We start from the raw sequence: 20,292 nt of genomic DNA on the forward strand, positions 1-20,292 counted from the left end.
TTGTGTTTCATGTACTCATACTGTAAACCTACTTCTGCCCCATCCTGTATTTTTAAATTCATTAGCTAGTCCCACTCACAAACTCTTCCATCATAAGATTTAGGGAGGAGTCCCACAAAGGTTATAATGAACTTAAAACTTTATGTTCACCTCCATAGTGACTATCAAATTTCTAGCATTTGACATCCCAACAACAAAAACTTGATACCAAGAGACATTTATGTGAAACAAGAAAAGAATTGGGGCCCAACTGTTCTAAGAGGACTTTCCAGAGACGTCCAAGGGCTGCCTGTATTACATACAGAGTTATTTGCCTTACAGTCTCCTGACCATACACTCTGTCAATATAACCTTAGAATAAATGCACTTAATAAATAAGAGCAACTGGCACCTTGTTTAAGTGGTGTTCTCCTCACAGTGTGTCTGAGCAACTTGGTAGAACCAACTCACCCATCTGGGGTTGAAGGAACAGAAATGAACAGATTTTTAAAATAATTATTCATAAGATGTCAGCTCTCATAACACTATTTCTTTATTATCTGTTGACCTAAGGGGCTCTTGCTCTGCTCTCAGAATAATGTGTGACATGCTGACATCCGGCTGGTCAGTGTTAATGAGCTATTTCGTGGGTGAAAGAGAAAGGCTTGGTGAGTCAGTCCAGGCCTGACTCCCCTTTGTCTGCCCTCCACTGCGACAACTCACAGTTCAGGGTGACATGAACTGACAATGGAGAGTCTGTGATCCTAAATATTTGTGTTCTAGGTAATAGAGGATAAAGGATGCATGATGCTACAAGAAAAATACAGGTTCTCTTGAGGGAAATACTTAAGCATCAGAGAGAAAATGTAGAATAAGAGAAGATGGCAGCCAGGCAAATGTTAACTCCTTCTTCCACAGCGTTGCACCGGCATGACTGTGGGCAAGTCACTTAAGGTCTCCAAGCCTGTTTTCCAATATTAAAAATGAGATAAAATGCCTCAGAGGACAGTGATGATGATGAAGTGGATTAATCTACAAAAAGTATCTTATGCAGAGAAACATATTCCAAATTATACTAAACAATGAGAATCAAATAATAAATATTTTCTTTAACATCAGGTAATATGTTTTCAATTTTGAATTCCTAGATTTCCAAATATTTGTCGAATATCACATCTTATGTGGTATGGGTGCTGGTTTTAGAGGTATACAAGAACATAACGTACAAATTTAGAGAAAGATTCTGTGATTCTCAAAAGGCGGCTACATTATTTTACAATATGCTTCACTCGAAACTGTCTTCTAGGTTGGTTTCAGAAGGACTCACGTCTTTGTCATGCTCCTGCCACATGTCAGCCAAGTGACCCTGAGAAAGGCAGCCTATGTGAAATGGGGCACTTTAACTTCATCTGTAAAATAGGATAATTCTACCCTTCTTACCTCACAGGGTTGTACAAAGGACAAAAAAACAACAACACACATATGACAGTGTCAAGCACTATAGTAATGAAAAGATCACTGTTCTGAAGAGTCCAGTGAACTTCTGACACATCTTTACACCAGTGAGCTTAGAGAACTCAGTTTTCATACAGACGCTCTAGAACCACAGAGAAACCTCCTGGAGACACCAGAGTGGACCAAGGCTGCCTCAAGGAGTCGATCTGTCTTCTTCCATTTCTTATGGGGAAATTACTCTTGACCAAATCTTGGGCTGATCTTCAGGCAGAGCTGTTGTTGCTCCTTCCCTGCATAGGTCATAAAATAGGTTTCACTTAGAGAAAAACATCATCAGTTAGATTTATACATTTTCAGAAAAGAATGTCAATCTTGCCCCCTAGCTCAGGGATATACTTTTGACAAAAGTTAAGAACCTCTAAATTCAAGGGCCAACAGAAAAGATAACATTAAACTTACTACTTCCTTTTTCTCAAAAACAAGTTAAGAAAATGGGTTCTTAAGGATATGCCCAAAGCGACATGCTGCCCACTTGGCTCTTAATCTTTTATTGTAAGAGGATTCCTTATTAGCCAACCCCCTCAAAAAAAAACCCCCAAAAACTATTAAGGCCTTCCTTAAATGACAATAGTTTTATGAAGTATCCATTAATTAAAAAATGCATAGTGATTATCAAAAATACTAACCACCAGTATGAATTCAAAAGTACTATAATTTAAAAAAAATACCTACCTATACCTGTGAATACAACCATACCTATTGTGTGACATCTATTTATTCAGTGTGTCAACAATGTGTAGTGAAAAAATTCTTACAAATCTACTGAGGTCCCCACGGGGGCAGGCCTTGGAACCTGGTTGAGAATCATTGCTTCTAGTTTACAAAGGTCAAGTTCCATGACCTTCTTAACTTTGCCCCAACAGAAATACTTCATTCTGCTATAGTTGAATATGTTTATCCTTAGATTTTTATGGAAGTTTGAGATTGACCATCATTTTATCTAGTGCCACTTCTTTCAGAATTTGATGCCAGGAAATGCTTATGTTTCTTTTTTTTTTTAAGATTTTATTTATTTATTTATTTATTTATTTGAGAGGGAAATAGAGAGAGAAACATCAATGTGCGGTTGCTGGGGGTTATGGCCTGCAACCCAGGAATGTACCCTGGCTGGGAATGAAATGCGTATATTTCTTAAAGAGCTAGCGCATGGTGTTTGATTACAGAAAGAGAATTGTTGAGGCAAGTGATAAATATATCAGAGGAGCCTGCCCACCTGCCCAGACAGAGACACCTGCAGTGGCAGTTCCAGAGTCTGATCCTTCAGTCAGCAAACGCTGCCAGAGTTGATAGGACTTTCGAAACTGACTTACCGCTCACCAGACTCGAGGGACTGGTGTATAAAGCAGAATGCTAGCATGTGATTCCACAATGAGGGAGATACCTAGCCATTGGGACAACACCAGGATCCACCATCCAGCACACTGCCTTCCCAGTAGTACAGTATTTGGGAACCAAATTATTTATCAAAGGTGGGCTAGTAAACATTGAGTTTGACCAATAGAATCCACAGTTTCTGGTCAGTTTATTTCTCCTTTTTCATGCATTTTGCTTAGAATGTTCTTAGGAGCATTCTTTAAGACAACCTCTGCTTGTTTTTGTTTCTTGATTGGGTTTCTACCACATTTCCATCCAATTTGAAGTGTCCCTACTTCTTTGGCTAAACTCACCCAGGAGCAGACCCTGAAAAAAAGAATTAGTTCAAACCATTTATTTAGAAAGGAGATTCCGGGAACTACTGGCAAGAGTTGGGAGGTGAGACAGGAAGGGAAAGAAGCCATTATAGAGTGTGCTAAGGAGTAGGTTACTAGTGTGGGCACTTAGATATCAATCCCACAGAGGACTTCTTGGAAATAATGTAAAACATTCCTTAGAATGGCTGCATTGTGAGGGCTAAGGAAGCTGAAGCATTTATCTTCCACCTCCCTCCACCATTGGCTAAGGGGTGATCCCAGAGACATCAATTCCCCAGAACTTTGGGCCTTCCTGACTCATGAGCTGAGCATACTGTTGAGTATGCTTATAGAAAGTCACAGGTGCTCCCAGCAGGAAGTTGTCAGGCAAGTAAACATGGTGAGTGGTGAGGGCTATGGATAGAGTGCCAGCAGCATCTACTAACGGCAGCATCTACTGGCAGCATCTCGGACAGAATTTGTATCATGCCATTTCAAACATGGTAACATACGAGTAAATTATTGGAATTTAACATATGACTATTTAGGTACTAGATGCAAGATATCAAAGCAGATTTCCCTCAATTGCATGGGCAAGGACCCTGGAAACTTGTATGACTATTTTCTTAAGATAAGGGCAAGAACTTTTTAACTTTAGATCCTGCCTACTTGTCTTGGTTCCTAAGATTATTGAAGTGAGGAAACATGATAGAGAGTGTGGAACAGAAACATGGTCCATGGCAGTGGATTAGCTTTCCATGTCCTGCCATAACGAATTGCTACCAATGTAGCAGCTGGAGATAACACATGTATTTGTTATCACATAGTTTGCATGGGTCAGAAGCCCAGGCTTAGGATCTGATGAGAACAAAGTAGGTCAGGCTTCATTTTAAACCTTCTTCTAAGTTCATTCAGGTTATTTCTTGTGGCTGTGTGATGGAGGGCCCTAGCTGTCAACTGGAGACTGTCCTCACATCCCACCCAGGTCTGGTTTTCTCTCTCTCTCTCTCTCTCTCTCTCTCTCTCTCTCTCTCTCTCTTTTGCCACATGGCCTTCCTCAATATGGCTGTTTACGTTATCCAGTCAGCTCAGAGAATCTCTGCTAAGAAGGAATCTCATAGCCCAGACTGGTGTGGTTCCGCAGGTGGGGCATCATCCTCCAAACCAAAAGTTCACCATTTCCATTCCTGGTCAAGGCACATGCCTGGGTTGTGGGCCAGGCAACCAAGGTTTCTCTCCCTCATTTTCTCCCTCTTTTCTCATCTCTCTAAAAATAAATAAAATATTTTTAAAAAGAAGAAATCTCATATAACCTAATATAATCACAGGAATGAATAATAGCCAGCTTTACCACATAATGTAACCTAATCAAGGGAGTGAAATCCCATCACTTGACATATCATATTGGTAGAAGCAGGTTCCAGGTCCTGTACACGCTCAGGGGAAAGAGATTACACAAAAGAGTGAACCCAGGAAGCAGGAAATCATTGGGGGTCACCTTAGGATCTATCTGCCATAGATATATAGTGAGCGCTCCATAAATATTAATTTGCTTCTCCTGCTTTAGAATCTTCTGTCACTGCATATATTACTACCATCATAGTAAATACAGGCTAGAATAAAGACTCAGGATGGCCCTGGCTGGCGTATGTAGCTCAGTGGATCGAGTGCGGGCTGCGAACCAGTGTCGCAGGTTTGATTCCCAGTCAGGGTACATGCCTGGGTTGCAGGCCATGACCCCCAGCAAACGCACATTGATGTTTCTCTCTCTCTCTCTCTCTCTCTCTCTCTCTCTCTCTCTCTCTCTCTCTCTCTCTCCCCCTCCCTCCCTTCCCTCTCTAAAATAAATAAATAAAATCTTAAAAAAAAAAAAGACTTAGGATTGACATTGACTCTCTGGGATAGAGAAAACAATTCAGACATGACAGGTCCATGGTAACAACAAACACTGTCAGATCATATTACCTGCCTATACACAGTTATCACACATTTAATGTGGTGAAACATTATGGCCACATCACAGTCAGGCTGAGCTGATGGTTTTAATTTGGACCTAAGGCTAGAACTATGCTGATGCTTTTAACTGCTGGCTAGACTGAGGGGTCACATTCCCATGGGCTTCTGCTATCAAGAGGAAGGTTTTGTTCCCTCTTCATCTTGAACTTTTTAAGCAAGTGAAACCTAGTATTTACCAGGTGGAAAAACTGTCATTAGCCATCAATCCCTCGCATTTAATGTTGAATGAGTTTCTGAGCGAGATAGAAAAATATAGGGACCTAAACAACAAAACAAACAAACAAGTAAAATATAGCCAAAGACACTGAAATAGAAAACAGGCTGACAGTGACTGGGGGCGGGGGGGGTGGGGAGGAATTTCAGGGGAGAATGGGAAGGGTTTACAGGAACAAATATAAAGGACACATGGACAAAAACTGGGGGGGGGGTGGAAATGGGAGGGAGGTGGGGAGGGATGGGCAGGCAGGCTAGGATGGGAGTAAAGGACAGAAAACTGTATTTGAACAATGATTAAAATAAAATGAAATATATATATATATATAGGGGTTGGCACATTCAAGCTCTGGGAACTCTAAGTGGTGATTAAAATTTGGCTTTCTTAAGGATTTGATTTTTTTAAAAAAAAGAGTTCATAGAAGTCCACAGGTGGGAGTTTCCAAGAAGTCACCTGAGGATAAGCTGCAAAAATACTTTAGGTGCGTATAACTACAGTCATTTCCTGCCCCAATCCCAACAGCAGTATCCAAAAAATGACCTGAAAGTCAGCCTTTACTGCAACAAGAAATAGTCATGACTCAACTTTGAGGATTATATTCTTGTAGTTGACTTTGTTAATTTCAAAGATACTGGGCCTGTTTTATTGATGGATGATGATACTGCCAATGTATATATGCATTGGAGACCTCATAAGCAAAATAGTGGATGTTTGTTTGTTTGTTGTTTTAAATGTCCTTCTCTGAACTTCGAACCCAAGAAGACTCAGGTTGTAATGTTGGAAACAACAAACATTGTGAAGAAGACAAACACTAGCCTATAAGTTCAAATTGATGGAATTTTATTGTCCATGTGTACCTCTCCTTAATGACACCATTGGTGGAAAGGGTCCAGTTGGCTCCAAACCCCGCAGGGACTTGATCTAAAATCCACTGGGAACATTCCTCAATGTCTGTGCAGATCACCATTAGAGTTTTGCATAGCTTGGAACTAATTGGCTGTGGTTAACTCAGGTTGGTTATTGGTGGCAAACTCTCAGAGCATCAATTTTTATTGACATTATTATTAACCAAACATGTTTAATATGGAACTAATAAGAAAAGTGTTGTTATTGATTGATCATAACAAATTAAGTTTATCCCAATTGATGAAGAGGCTTACAGATTTAGGCTCCATGAAATAAACTACTGTAATTTTAGCCACTGTTTCTGATATTCTCCTTCCTTCTGCCCTGCAGTACCTAGCTCAGTATTCTGGTTTTTCATTAGATCACGTCGTGGATGATGGAAAAGAGAATGTCATTCTAGTCATCTATGAGGACCTATCCAAACAGGCTGTTGGTTTTTGTTAGTGTCTAAGTTGCTCTGCCTTCTCCTGATTTTGAGGTTGGTGATGTTTTCTATCAACCTCAATGTTAACAGAACAGTTAGGCTATTAACGGTAGGATGGATTCTTTTATAGACAATTCTATTCACCAGAAGATTTCTTAATCCATGATGAAAATTATACCTTTTAAAATGTAAGCAATCACATCATTAGTCTTTCTTTCAATGCCTGGCAGAGGAGCAAGAAGCTTGCTACCAACATGTCACTCATTCTATCTGTGACCTCCAGGGCCTTGAAGCTGATAGGACATGCCATGGAGTGATTTTGCAAAGTTTTTGTGACCGATTTATATTTAACTTAACATAATGTTCTCACGGTTCATCTGTTGTAGCATTGACAGGATTTACTTCATTTTTTTAAGGCTGAATAATATCCTATGGTATGTATACTACAGTTTGTTTATCCATTCATCCATCAATGGACATTTAGGTTTCTTCTACCTCTTGGCTATTGTGGACAAGGCTGCTATTACTATGAGTATAAAAATACCTCTTTGAGACCCTACTTTCAATTTTTCTGGATAAAGGACTTGAATAGACATCTCTTCAAAGATGACATTTAAAAATGCCTACAAAGCATGTGAAAAAAATGTTTAACATCAACATCACTAATTACAGGAGACATGCAAATCAAAACCAAAATAAGATACCACCTTGTACACCCATTAGAATGGCTAAGAGAGAGAGAGAGAGGGAGGGAGGGAGGGATAGAGGGAGGGAGGGTGGAAGAAAGTATTGACAAGGATGGAGAGAAATTGGAACCCTTGTGTACTGTTGGTGGAACTGTAAAATGGTCTACAGCAATGGAAAACAGAATAAAGGTACCTCAAAAATTAAACACAGAACTACCATATGATCAAGACTTATCAATTTATATGCACATCAGCAGTGTGCATCTCTGCCTATTAGATACACAGCATCACTTCTACAGCATTCCATTATTCAAAGCAATCACAAGATCAGACCAGATTCTCAAGAAGAAATAGATGCCACCTCATGAAGAGAGGCATGAAATGTATGTACAGCAGTGGGGGAATTGTGGGTAGTTATCTCCAGAGACCATTTACCACAGATATCTTGAAAGAGGGATGATGGTAATCTTACTTTTATTTCATTTTTCATTTCTTAGAATTGTGAGTTCTTTTTCATTTGTAATTTGTAATTCTGTCCATCTCTTGTAATATTTTATTTCTCTAGCAATTTTTAATTTTTTTATAAGAGGTCTTTATATATTTTATTGATTATTAAAAAATAGGATGTTGGCCCATTTTCTATCATATCTGTGGCAAACCTCTCAGTTTGCCCTCAGGCATTAAATTTCTATATGCAAAACACATTCTAAAATTTTAAGTTTTCAAGTAGCAAAATCTGTTGAATTTTTTTAAGGGGTAACATATTTGGTGGCAATAAACCAAGTGCATAATCATAGTGAACATTTATCATCTTTTTGGCAACTCAACTAATGCCTTTCCTAATTTGAGGGAATTTCCCATAGCCTGGGTTTGGTATAAAACAGGCACATACCCCTGGGGGTATATATGTGATTCACTAGGGGAGCAGAAAAAAAATAATAAAATAACTCTTTTTATTTATTTTATCTTTAAGGATATAGAAGTTTGCCCTGGCTGGTGTGGCTTAGTGGATTGAGCACCAGCCTGCAAATGAGAAGGTCAAGGGTTCAGTTCCCAGTCAGGGCACATGCCTGGATTGTGGGCCAGGACCCCAGTCTGGGAGTGTGTGAGAGGCAGTTGATTGATGTTGCTCTTGCACATGTCTCTCTCCCTCCCTTCCCCTCTCTCTAAAAATAAATAAATAAAATCTTTAAAAAATACTTCAGATATAGAATTTAAATTTTACCAGTACTTAAAATAGGCATGAACCCTGGGGCCTTTGCTTTCATCATCTATCAGGTGTAAGAGTGACCCTGAGAGAAGACAGGCTCGAAAATGTGGAAGGTCGGTGGTGCCATATGCCTTCCTTCCTTTTCAGAGCATTTCAGTATCTTTTGCATGTATCTAAAAAAATAGCCCTGGCTGGCGTAGCTCAGTGGATTGAGTGCGGGCTGGGAACCAAAGTGTCCCAGGTTCGATTCCCAGCCAGGGTACATTCCTGGGTTGCAGGCCATAACCCCCAACAACCGCACATTGATGTTTCTCTCTATCTCTCTCTCTATCTCTATCTCCCTTTCTTCCCTCCCTAAAAATAAATAAATAAAATCTTAAAAATAATAAAATAAAAATTAAAAAAAAATAAAAAAATTAAAAAATAGACATATTTTATAGTGCCCAGCTTTAAGCTGTCCTTCCAATATGGACAAGTGTCTAGGAAGCTTTCTGCAAATAAATAAAAGCCACATGCAGTACTCTCAGTGCAAATATAAGTGAACAACAACAAAATAACAGGGTTGAATTCCAGTTCTTGTTACCTACCTTAAAAGCTCATCAGATCTGTGCAGAGATGGGCCGTAACAAATAAAATGAACAAGAAGACTATTTGACATGTAGATAGAGGCTTACATCCCATCTGGGCATTTTAGCTCCAAAGCTAATAGTAGCATGAAGTCACTATGATTGGCAAGATGGGCTACCTAACCATCTAATATGTAAAGGCAAATCTCTATAATTTATTCTCAGATTTTAAAATGAACAGGATACTCATTCCATGCTTCAACTTTTCACATTAAGCTTAATGATGAGTGTTTACACTGAAGTTTCTCACTTAAAATCTTTCTGAGGAAAAATTTTCTGCTGTTGACAACCATTAAAAATTGGTATTGAAATAAACTTAAGAGAGAATCCTTTGAAATTCTCTCAAAAATAGCTAAAGAAATATTTTAGTTAAGCATATTCAATTGTGGTCATTTATAAAGATTTTAGGGAATAAGTAAAATGTATTATACTACTACTAATACCAATACAAAGTTAAATAAAATAAACTACACAAAAATACAACTTCCAGCCCTGGCTGGCGTAGCTCAGTGGATTGAGCGCGGGCTGGGAACCAAAGTGTCCCAGGTTCGATTCCCAGCCAGGGTACATTCCTGGGTTGCAGGCCATAACCCCCAGCAACCGCACATTGATGTCTCTCTCTCTCTCCCTCCACCCCCTTCCTTCCCTCCCTAAAAAATAAATAAATAAAATCTTTAAAAAAAATACAACTTCCATTTTCATCTTTATCACATTATTTTAAATATATATCTGTATATAATTTTATATATAGTCATATAATAACCTGAACAAATAATTATGTATTATCAAGAATATTATTGGCCCACACAGTGGGCAAATTAGAAATAGTGCTCTTTCTTTAAATAAAGGTTTTTATTAGTATGTTCCTTATTTCTACAAAATTAAAAGGTATAAAAGTATGCTCTATAAATTACAAAAATATTATTAAGCATAAAATAATAAAAAATTAAAATTTAATCAAAATAATTACAAGGAACACAAGTCAAGATATTTTTTAATGATAATTTCCATATTTACTTACTCAAGCATCTCATTTTCCAAAGGAATCATTGCTTTCTCATTTTCTTGCGATATTGCAGACCTTAAGTAGTTTTAAGTTAAGTACATTTTAATTTTGAAACTCTACACTATCTACTGACAACTGAAATTGGCATAGCTACTTATGACCTTATTAGAGCTAGAAGAGTATTTGGAAATTTGTCCAATAAATTATTGCTGCAAATATTTTAATATTGAAATTATAATGTTTCAGAGTAAATTGATGTAGATTCTATAACAGAAAACACCTTAAAGATTTTAGTTTTTCATATACTTACAACCCACCAATATCACATCTCTATTATAGTCATCAGTAGATTTCATACTCCTTATATTTCTTCGAATGACATGTTATCTAGAACACCGAAACAGGCATAATATTCTTTCATTATCATAAAATTTTCCTTAATGATGATATTGACTGATATAAAAAACAAAACTCTCAACTTGGAATTTTTTCTTTTGGACCAGAGATGGGTTGTTTGCGGGGTTCCCAGCCAAAACTGGTTTTCTTCTCACTTTTATTTTCTGTCTATAGCAGAGGTTCACATCTATGCCAACAGACTGCATTTCCTCAGTAATGATAATTCACTTTTATAGTAGTCCTTTTCTTTTTAAAAGGAATTTCTTAATCTCTTTGAAGTTTCAAGGATATTATGTGTTTTGCATTTTGGAATATTGCAATATTTTGAATCCTACAATATTTTGCTTATAGCACTAATACTTTTAAAAATAAGATAAATTAGCTCTATGTAATATAGATAAATATGACTTTTTTCAAGTATACTTTCTCTTCTAGAATTCATACTTTTATGAATACCATCAAAAAAATCTAAAAGTTCTGTACCTGCCTCTAGTTGCATTTTTAGTAACATGGTGTTACAACTTTATTTTATATTACAAATCCAACAGTGGCTAACTACTTATATTTGGTAAATGTGTTTTCAATATCTTCAATTTCTACTGAGACTAAAAACTAGTTGTATAGTTGGCACAATATAAAAAACTCTTCAGTGTTGTTAAAAAGATTTTTTTGCTGTCTCATTTCCTCCCTGTTTAAAAACTTCACCAAAAGTAGAATATAGGTATTCTATCATTTTCAAAGACTCTTTACAGCAATTTCTTGTTTTTACATGCACATTTATGCTATTATTATAGCAACATTTTATCTTTGTGAGTTATATATATGTATTCCTTTTTTTAGCTGTATCACTTACTGGACAAAAATTCCTCCAGTTTCACATGTAGAAATATAAGACTTACATTTTGAAATTCACTTATCTGGCAATGACTGTCCTCTGTTCAACATGGCTTAGATTTACGTGCTGTGTAGCAGCCAGCTTTCATGGTCCAAAAACCCTCCCATTAAATATTCAGGAGTTTGTGAGCCAGTTTTTAAACTATTGAAAGCTTAAAACCAGCCTTATTAGTAGTGCTTACACTGAAATTGGCAAATGCCACAGTTAGGGCTTTGTTTTTCTTTTTTAGGAGAGTCAGTTTATCAGTATACCACTGAGTATATAGAATAATAATTAACATTGCTCACCCTATTAAATGATCTCATTCATGCCATTTGCTGTCATCTTAATTTTTGCTTTATATTTCATCTCCTAAACAATGTGCAATATTGCTATTTATTGTTATGTTTGTATTGTGCATAACTGTCAGTCATACAGTTATCAAGTTTGCTATAGTTTCTACCAAATGAAGAAAATTCCAATTTTCATTAAATTTTGTAGATTATTCTCTGAATGCTAAATTGTTTTACTAAATGCATAATTGTTTATAGTATGCATTTACTAGTAGCATATTAACATTTTCTCATCTTTAAATAGTTTATTTTCTGTAGTGTCAATAATTATATATATTTAAAACTGTTCAATTTTCAACACAATAAAAATTGTGGCGAATTTCACGCTATTCCTGTTTTAAGACAGTTGAGGGGCACAGTCTGCCAATCTGTGTCCCATTCTCTTTTTTCTTCTTCCTTGAAGAGTTTACAAATAAAATTTTTTAGAAACAATGCTTTCAGTTAAAAAAAAAAGTAACAGGGGCCAGAAATTTTTTTCACCATTTGTCAGAATTCTTGTGTAAAAAGTTGCCAAAAACTGGAAGATAAATTTGTCTTATTTGAGATGGATAATCTCCATGAGAGGGTTCTGCTGTTTAATATTCAAATATATGGACATGTAACTGGATCAACAGAAAATATATTTCATTTAATGAATCTGACATGCTTTTTTCACTCTACTTTTAGGAAATTCAGCTCTGGCTGGCATAGTTCAGTGGATTGAGCGCGGGCTGGGAACCAAAGTGTCCCAGGTTCGATTCCCAGCCAGGGTATATTCCTGGGTTGCAGGCCGTAACCCCCAGCAACCGCACATTGATGTTCCTCTCCCTCTCTCTCTCTCTCTCTCTCTCTCTCTCTCTCTCTCTCTCTCTCTCTCTCTCTCTCCCTCCCTCCCGTCCCTAAAAATAAATAAATAAAATCTTAAAAAAAAAAAGAAATTCATCCATTCTTATTGACATGAAACCAGAGGGCGAATTCACCACTTGCCCCATCTGTGAAGCGTCTGTGCTAGATTCTCCTGAGACTAGTCATTTTCTTTCCTTTATTTTCCCCCTGGCATTCTTGGTTTTCTAATAGTGATACACTGTTTTCCTATCTTTCAACTATCTGGGCAGAAATAATGTAATCATTTAATACAGTTACCCTTGAATGCATAATATTTTAAAATTGTGTTTATTTAATGAGCCATTCAATTTTAACAGCAATTAAAATTGTACGATAAAATTTTCAAATAACCAAAAAAAAGACTATGATATAATTAGATCATTATGTGGTAGTGGCAAATAAATATTACTTATAATATAGTGATCTGTGTAGGATGAAAGTATTATTAGACTTAAATTGGAAATTCTGCAATATCATTCTAGAAATGAGCAAAGGACAATAGTGTCAACTGCAAAATACATCATAAAATTTAACTAAACTTTACCAATAGGGAATTTTTCTTTTTCATTTTAAGATATTTTCTGATGAGTGTATCAATGTGAAAAGTAGATTCCAGTGTTAAAAACATTGCTTAGTGTCACAACAAAGTCTTTTGGTTTTTGCACTTGACTTTCTTCATGAGTCACAGCAAAATGATATCTGTCTACTCTGTTATGTGAAGACTTCTGTTAGATTGGTCAGGGAACCGTCATAATAAATATACAAATATCTATCTTTGAAACCTAAAACTACAATAAAAATATTTTTAAAGTTTTAAATAAATCTTAGTTGGCATTTCCTCGTATAGGACACAACCCAGACATCTGTAAGTGGCACTCTACCCTTACGTGGGGGATGCACATTCAGGAGGTCTGGAGATCATTTCACTACCATCATGTAAGCGCTAATTAAGGTGGGCATTCTCTATTTCTGATGTAATTTTTATCATAAAAATTGTTCATGTACTAGGGTCTGCTTCTGTAAATATGTTTCATTTGTACCTAGTTTTGTGCCATTAACATGCTGTTTCACTCAACATAAATTTATAGTACATTTCATGATTTGGCAAAGTGACTCTTCAGTCATTATGCATTGGTTTCCTTTTTCCATGAGACACTTTTGTCCATTTCTTACTTTGAGTGTGTAACGTGGGACGTGGACATGTAGAGATAGACAAAGGACATTTCAAAGAAGGAAACAGAGTAAAGGCAAGAAACTCCCACTGAATAGGTGTCTTTGAGGCCCAAAAGCAATGATGAATTTATAAAAGGAAGGATATTTTTTTCTTATCTCAGCTTTCTTGAAGCTAAATTTCCCTCTGATATCAAATTATCTAGGTAAGAGAACTAGAGAAGGAAAAAATGTACTCAAGTAGAAGTTTGTATCAATGCAGTGGTCTCACCATAGTATTTGTTGCTTATTTCATTTGTTCTTTAGCATATGTCATATAAATAGAAATTTTCTGAAAATATTCTGAGAAAGTAAAATCTTATTTTCATAATGGTTTCTCCTAAATCAGATATTTGTTTCACATTGCTCTCCATGAAAACCTTACCTCCTACTAACTTTTGTGAAGTGTCATACCTTCTTTTAGTAAACCTGAGTCAAGATTTAAGGAAGCCTTGGCTTTAAAACTGAGAGGTTGTCTTGGTTTCATTTTGAAGTTTTAGAGGTTATAAAATCTCAAAACAAAATGAAAGCTCTATAAATCATTAAACATCAATGTTACAACAAATATTTTGTAATGTCCTATGTTCTGTCACAAATGTAATTTATAGTAAATTTACCTACTTACACACAGATTTTTAAAAATCAGTATGTCTAACTTTAAATCAAAGGAAAGAAGTTAATTTTAACATGTAAACAGTTGGTCACAGTCACACGAAGAGGTGTAATGAAGCTGTTAGACATTTGACACTCTACAGTAATCACCGTGAACAAGATAGCTACAAATGCAGATTGATAGGTGTGTTGCACTGGCAACTCAGAAGCCTAAGTGGAGAGACTGATGGGAATGTGTTTTTCCAAAATGGTAAACCACTTTTGATCAAGTTCGGCCAAAACCAAAGCACAACCTTCTCTTGATTTGTATGTAGTTGCACAACCCAACTAAAAAAATGGGCAAAGGACCTGAACAGACACTTCTCCAAGGAGGACATATAGAGGGTCCATATGAAAAGATGCTCGACATCACTAGCCATTAGAGTGGTCTTCACCCTAGTCAAAATGGCCATCATAAACTAACCAACAAACAAGAAGTGATGGTGAGGTTCTGGAGAAAAGGGAACCCTATTGCACTGTTGGTAGGAATGCAGAGTGGTACAGCCACTGTGGAAAACAGTATGAAATTTCCCGAAATAACTAAAAATGGATCTGCTTTTTGACCCAGTGATTCCACTGCTGGGACTATACTCTAAGAACCCTGAAACACTAATTCAAAAGAACCTGTGCACCCCAAAGTTCATAGCAGCACTATATACAATAGCCAAGTGCTAGAAACAAATTAAGTGTCCATCAGTAAATGAATGGATCAAAAACTAGTACATTTAATACAATGGAATACCACGCAGTAGAAAGAAAGAACGAGCTTCTGCCTTTTGACACAGTGTGGATGGAACTGGAGAATATTATGCTAAGTGAAATAAGCTAGGTGGTGAAAGAAAAATACCATATGATCTCACCTATAAGTGGAACCTAATGAACCAAAAAAAAACCAAAAAAAACCAAAAAAAACAAAAAAAAAAACCAAAAAAAAACCAAAAAAAAACAAACAAAAAAAAGCAAAACAGAACCAGAAGCAGGGAAACAAGGAACAGAGTAACAGTGACCAGAGGGGAGGGGAGAGTAGGATAAGGGTGGAAAGAAGGGAAAGAGACTGGTCAAGGAACATGTATGAATGACCCATGGACATGGACAATAGTGTGGGGATTGACTGTGGGAGTAGGGGGGTGGACTGGGTGGAGGACGGCAAGGGGTGAAAAACTGGGACATTTATAATAGAAAAACAATAAAATATTTAATAAAAAATAATAATTTTAAAAAGATATTTGGCTATTGGAATAAATAATACGGACATAAAGTCACCCAGTAAATTTTTTTTTCAAAGCACAGAAGAATCTGAAAGTAATTTTGCCAAGTCATCCTCAGTTAGTTCTGTAACTGCAATAATGAAATATTTTCACTTACAACAGTCTACTATTTTTAGTGGATTCTTCTCATTACGCTTATACACATAGGATGAATGCTCCATAACCTGAGCTAGAAATTTACTGAAGTTTTTCTTAAGTCTTACATGCCACTTGAAGGAGAAAAAAGCCTATTACAAGCCAAATATCTTAAAATTTTAACTAATAAATGAAATGTCAAGGGACTGATGACCTCCTAGAAGTTCAGAATCAGAGACCTCAGAGTCATGCTGCCTCATACCCCTCTCCACCAGAATCTTGAATTCTCCACCAGAAGCCATGACACCTGCCTCACCCACTCCTGGTTAAATCACTGCTTCTGAGGCCAGAATGCCTTTTCTGAATGCTTCTGACTGTGAAGTTCTTCATTAAACTAATTGAGAACATGACAGGAAGCATAACAAGGCCATGAACCCTGGAGCAAAACTGAGTTTGATCCCTGGCTCTGTGACTCACCAGCTACATAAACTTGAAAATCAGCCCTGACCTGGTAGCTCAGTTGGTTAGAGCTTCATCCCAATACACCAAAGTTGTGGGTTCAATACCCAGTTAGGACACATACAAGAATCAACCAATGAATGCATAAATGGGTGGAACAGCAAATCAATGTGTGTGTGCACTCGCGCTCTCTCTCTCTGTCTCCCCCCCCACCCTAAAATGAATCAACCAATTTTATAAAAAACCCTTCATCTTTTCACCTAGTAAATGGGGACAATAATAGTATCAATTGCTCTGGTTGTCATAAGAATCAAGACTTAACATATATGAAGTGCTTGAAACAATGCCTGGGAGATAATAAGTGGTACATAAAGGTTACCAGAAATTCCATCCTTGGTCTTCATTGTACTCTTTGAATACTTTGAATAGCAGAAAGCTGGTAGACCTACAACTAAGGATCCTAGATCATTGTATGATTTCTCATATTGCATGATTCTTACTCTTTACATTTTTGCCAGGCTCTTTTGAAAACTGGGTTTCTACATTGAACCTCTATCTCAGGTAGATTCTGACCTGTACAATATACAATGTGTTCATGCCACAATATAAAATCAATGCCTACTCTACTTCTAGTAATGTGTCCAAAAAACTTACTACTATGGGAAGCTTGAATGCCAATTGAAAAAATAAGGTCTAAGAACTTTCATTTTTTATAACTGAGTTCAATTTATATTATAAGTCTTTATGCTACTGGGTGGCATAGACTTAATTAACTTAATTCAAATTCAGTTTTCTTGCCCCCCCCCCAGGTTTATATCAGAATTCTGGGGGCCATAGGTTTGTAGAATATAGTGTCAAGTTACAGGATGTGGTGGGAGAAAGCATATAGCTATTCGTTGACACCTACAGTGTAGTTATCCACTCAGATGTCCTGGTTCCCTTCTAGACTTTGTCGTTGGTCATTGTGAGACCAGAACTGCATCCTCCGACCCTGCCCTGTTGTTCCTATCCTTAAAGCCTCTTTGAGACCCTGAATCTTATTTGAGTCATTGCTGGGGGGTGGGTGGGAATTCTACTGGAGGGAACTACTCCAAGTTGTGGGAACTCTGCTGTGTTTTCAAACTCTAGAACCAGTTGCTGCTGCAATGCCGTGCTATGACATGAGGTACTCCGGGAGGCTTACACCATGAGCACTGGAGCTGCCTCTCCCCACAGCCATCCCCAGGCACTACCCGGATACAGAAACACAGGTCTTCTCTGTTCTCCTACCTCCAAACTTAGTCAGTTTCTCAACCCTCAGCCTGACCCCATTGCCCCAGGGAGTAACCAGGTCTCATCATGTCCTGTCCAAATCTCTACAACCATATTCAGAATAAGGAAACTTTGTTCATTTTTATTCATCTTTGATTCATTATGCATTCTTCCAAATATGCCTAGGCTCTTTTGAAAAATCAAAACTTACAAACTTTACCTCATTTTAAAATCTACTTTCTCTATGGCACCTCTTTTCTTAAGAAAGGTAGGCAAATGCCTAGCTCCCCAAATTGTAGGTAGACAAAAAGAGGGAGAGGGTTAGAGATAACAGGAACCATGAGAAAAAAGTATCAGTTAGACTGATGAAATGTCTCACCTCATCTTTTTTTGATGACATTCAGTCAAACTGAGTCACTTGTATGATCAAATAAGAAATATTTTCTTAGCACCTACTAGAGGCAAGGCATTGTGCTAGGTGCTAGGTACACAAAGATGAACCAGACGTGGCCTTACTCTTAAAAAAATTACTCTCATCACTCAACTAGGTCTCATTCTCTCCATTCTTTTTCTGCTTTAATTAAGAGTATATAATTTTTCAGCTGTATTATACATTTTTTGCCTCTGTCCTTCTTTCAAATCTATTTTCCAGTTGTATGTTCTTCCTTAGTTGTCCATCACATTTATTTTTTAAAAATCTAATTGTGTCACCCTTTTATTTAAAAATTTTCAGTGGTTTCCATCATCTTCAGGACCAAATGTCGGGCACAGTCTTAGTGATTAAAAATACTATTTCCTTTAGCTCTCAAGGTAATTCTATCAGGTAATTATCTGATCTCAATTTTCTACACTTATTAGTTAATCTTCACCCGAGGATATGTTTATTCATTTTAGAGAGAGAAGAAAGTGGGGAAGAGCAAGAGAAAGAGAAAAAGTGGGGGAGGGCAGAGAGAGACGCACAGAGAGAGAGAGAGAGAGATTCATCACTTGCCTCGCATACTTGTCTCAGCCACGGATCAAACCCTCAACCTAAGTATGTGCCCTGAGCAGGGATCGCATCCAGAAACTTTTGGTGCACAGAACAATGCTCCAGTCAACTGAGCCACCTGGCCAGGGCTTGATCTTGATTTTTACAACATAAATAAGGAAACTGAAGCTCACAGCACTTAAGCTATCCTTGGCAAGTTGACAAAGCTGGGAGAGCTAGGACTCAAAATCAGCTTTCCTGTCTCTTGATCCACACTTTCAATATCAGACTTAATGTTCTGGATCCTTAATCAGTCTCCCATGTTGCGTTAAGGAGGGAGCCTTACTAAGACTACTACTGCTGCCATTATCACTGCCACTATAAAAAGTAACCATTGCGTTAGATTGCATGCCCTTATTTATCTTCAATATAAAGAAGGAAGGAGGAGGAAGACACTTACCTAGTTGGCCAAGTTGGTCAATCAGCCAAATGAACCTTGGCAGTCCACAGGTGACAGATTTTGAGCCAAATCTCTCTCACAAACAATATGTAACAGACAAAGATTTGAAGATAAAAATACTCAGTGAAGCATTCCAGTTCATACACCATGTCATTGGGAAAGTCAAATGGAAATCCCAGTCTTCTGAATTCTCTGTCCACTAAGCCATAATGCAGCACATAAATCTACTGATCCGAATGAACAGAGACGTTTTACTAAGTTAGCCTGGTGTAACAGGCAACTTAACACTTTTGAAAGCTTTAGAATATGGCAATTAATCACATCTCTAGGAAGCATGTGGTACACAGCTAAATGGCTATTCACAGGCAAACCTCAAAAACACCAACGTTGCTTATGACTGTAAACCTCACTCAAAATGTTTTCCCAAGTGGTTTCGATATTCAGTTGGAAGAGTGACAGTTGGACTTAATGGTTTTCTTTTCTCACTTTTTTTCAGAAACTAATCCATCTCACTACTGCAGTGCTTTGCAACCTTTTTAAACCCAAGACCCCTTTGGATAGACCTGAACATCTCACAACACCGTTCCCTCCACCCCTGACTCCCACTCTGACCGGTGAGCTCTGTGTGTGCAGGAAACAAATTCTACTTCCTGTCTGTTGTGTCAGGCAAGAAAAATTTCTCTTCATTCTTAAGTGATTATGAGAAAAGAGGTGTTTACTTTCTAAACATAAAAGTAATTTTCTTTTTTTTAAGCCACATATCATCCTCTCTGAACACCGATCCTGTCGCTCCCAGCAACTGAAATCAGCAATGTGCTCACACTGGTTAACAATTCATGCTTATTCCTGTGCAATACTGAAGTTTGGTTGAAGGTTCTAGATGGGTCTAAAGTACCCAAATATTTAGAATATTTGTCATTCATGAAAGAGTTCCTAGCTAAAAAAGATAGCAAGCAATAGAAATGAAATTCATAGAATCACAAATAATCTAAGTGTTAGGGGTCCTGAGAAATTATGTGGCTTCATGCTTTCCACCCTGGACCTATGGGATCTAAAACCTTGGCAAGCATTCAGCTGATCCTAATGACCACCTTGACTGGGGAACCACTCCATTTTATTCCATTATTAGACAGTTGAGGAAACTCAAATGCAAAGAGATGAAATGCAGCTAATCCAGTTTGCAGATCTAACTATACTCTCCACTGGTGCATGG

The 20,292-nt window shown here is 37.3% G+C and overlaps 1 long non-coding RNA gene across 1 annotated transcript; it reads right to left on the reverse strand.

Moving 5' to 3' along the window:
- Nucleotides 1-1,223: 1,223 nt before the first annotated feature.
- On the reverse strand, nt 1,224-19,590 carry LOC118501576. The gene is made up of 2 exons (XR_004904202.1): nt 19,080-19,590; nt 1,224-1,724 (listed from the first exon to the last, which is right to left on the reverse strand). It is a non-coding gene; the product is annotated as an uncharacterized LOC118501576 (long non-coding RNA).
- Between the last annotated feature and the right edge of the window lie 702 nt (nt 19,591-20,292).

The sequence above is a fragment of the Phyllostomus discolor genome, chromosome 7, assembly GCF_004126475.2.
Source record: "Phyllostomus discolor isolate MPI-MPIP mPhyDis1 chromosome 7, mPhyDis1.pri.v3, whole genome shotgun sequence".
NCBI lineage: Eukaryota > Metazoa > Chordata > Mammalia > Chiroptera > Phyllostomidae > Phyllostomus > Phyllostomus discolor.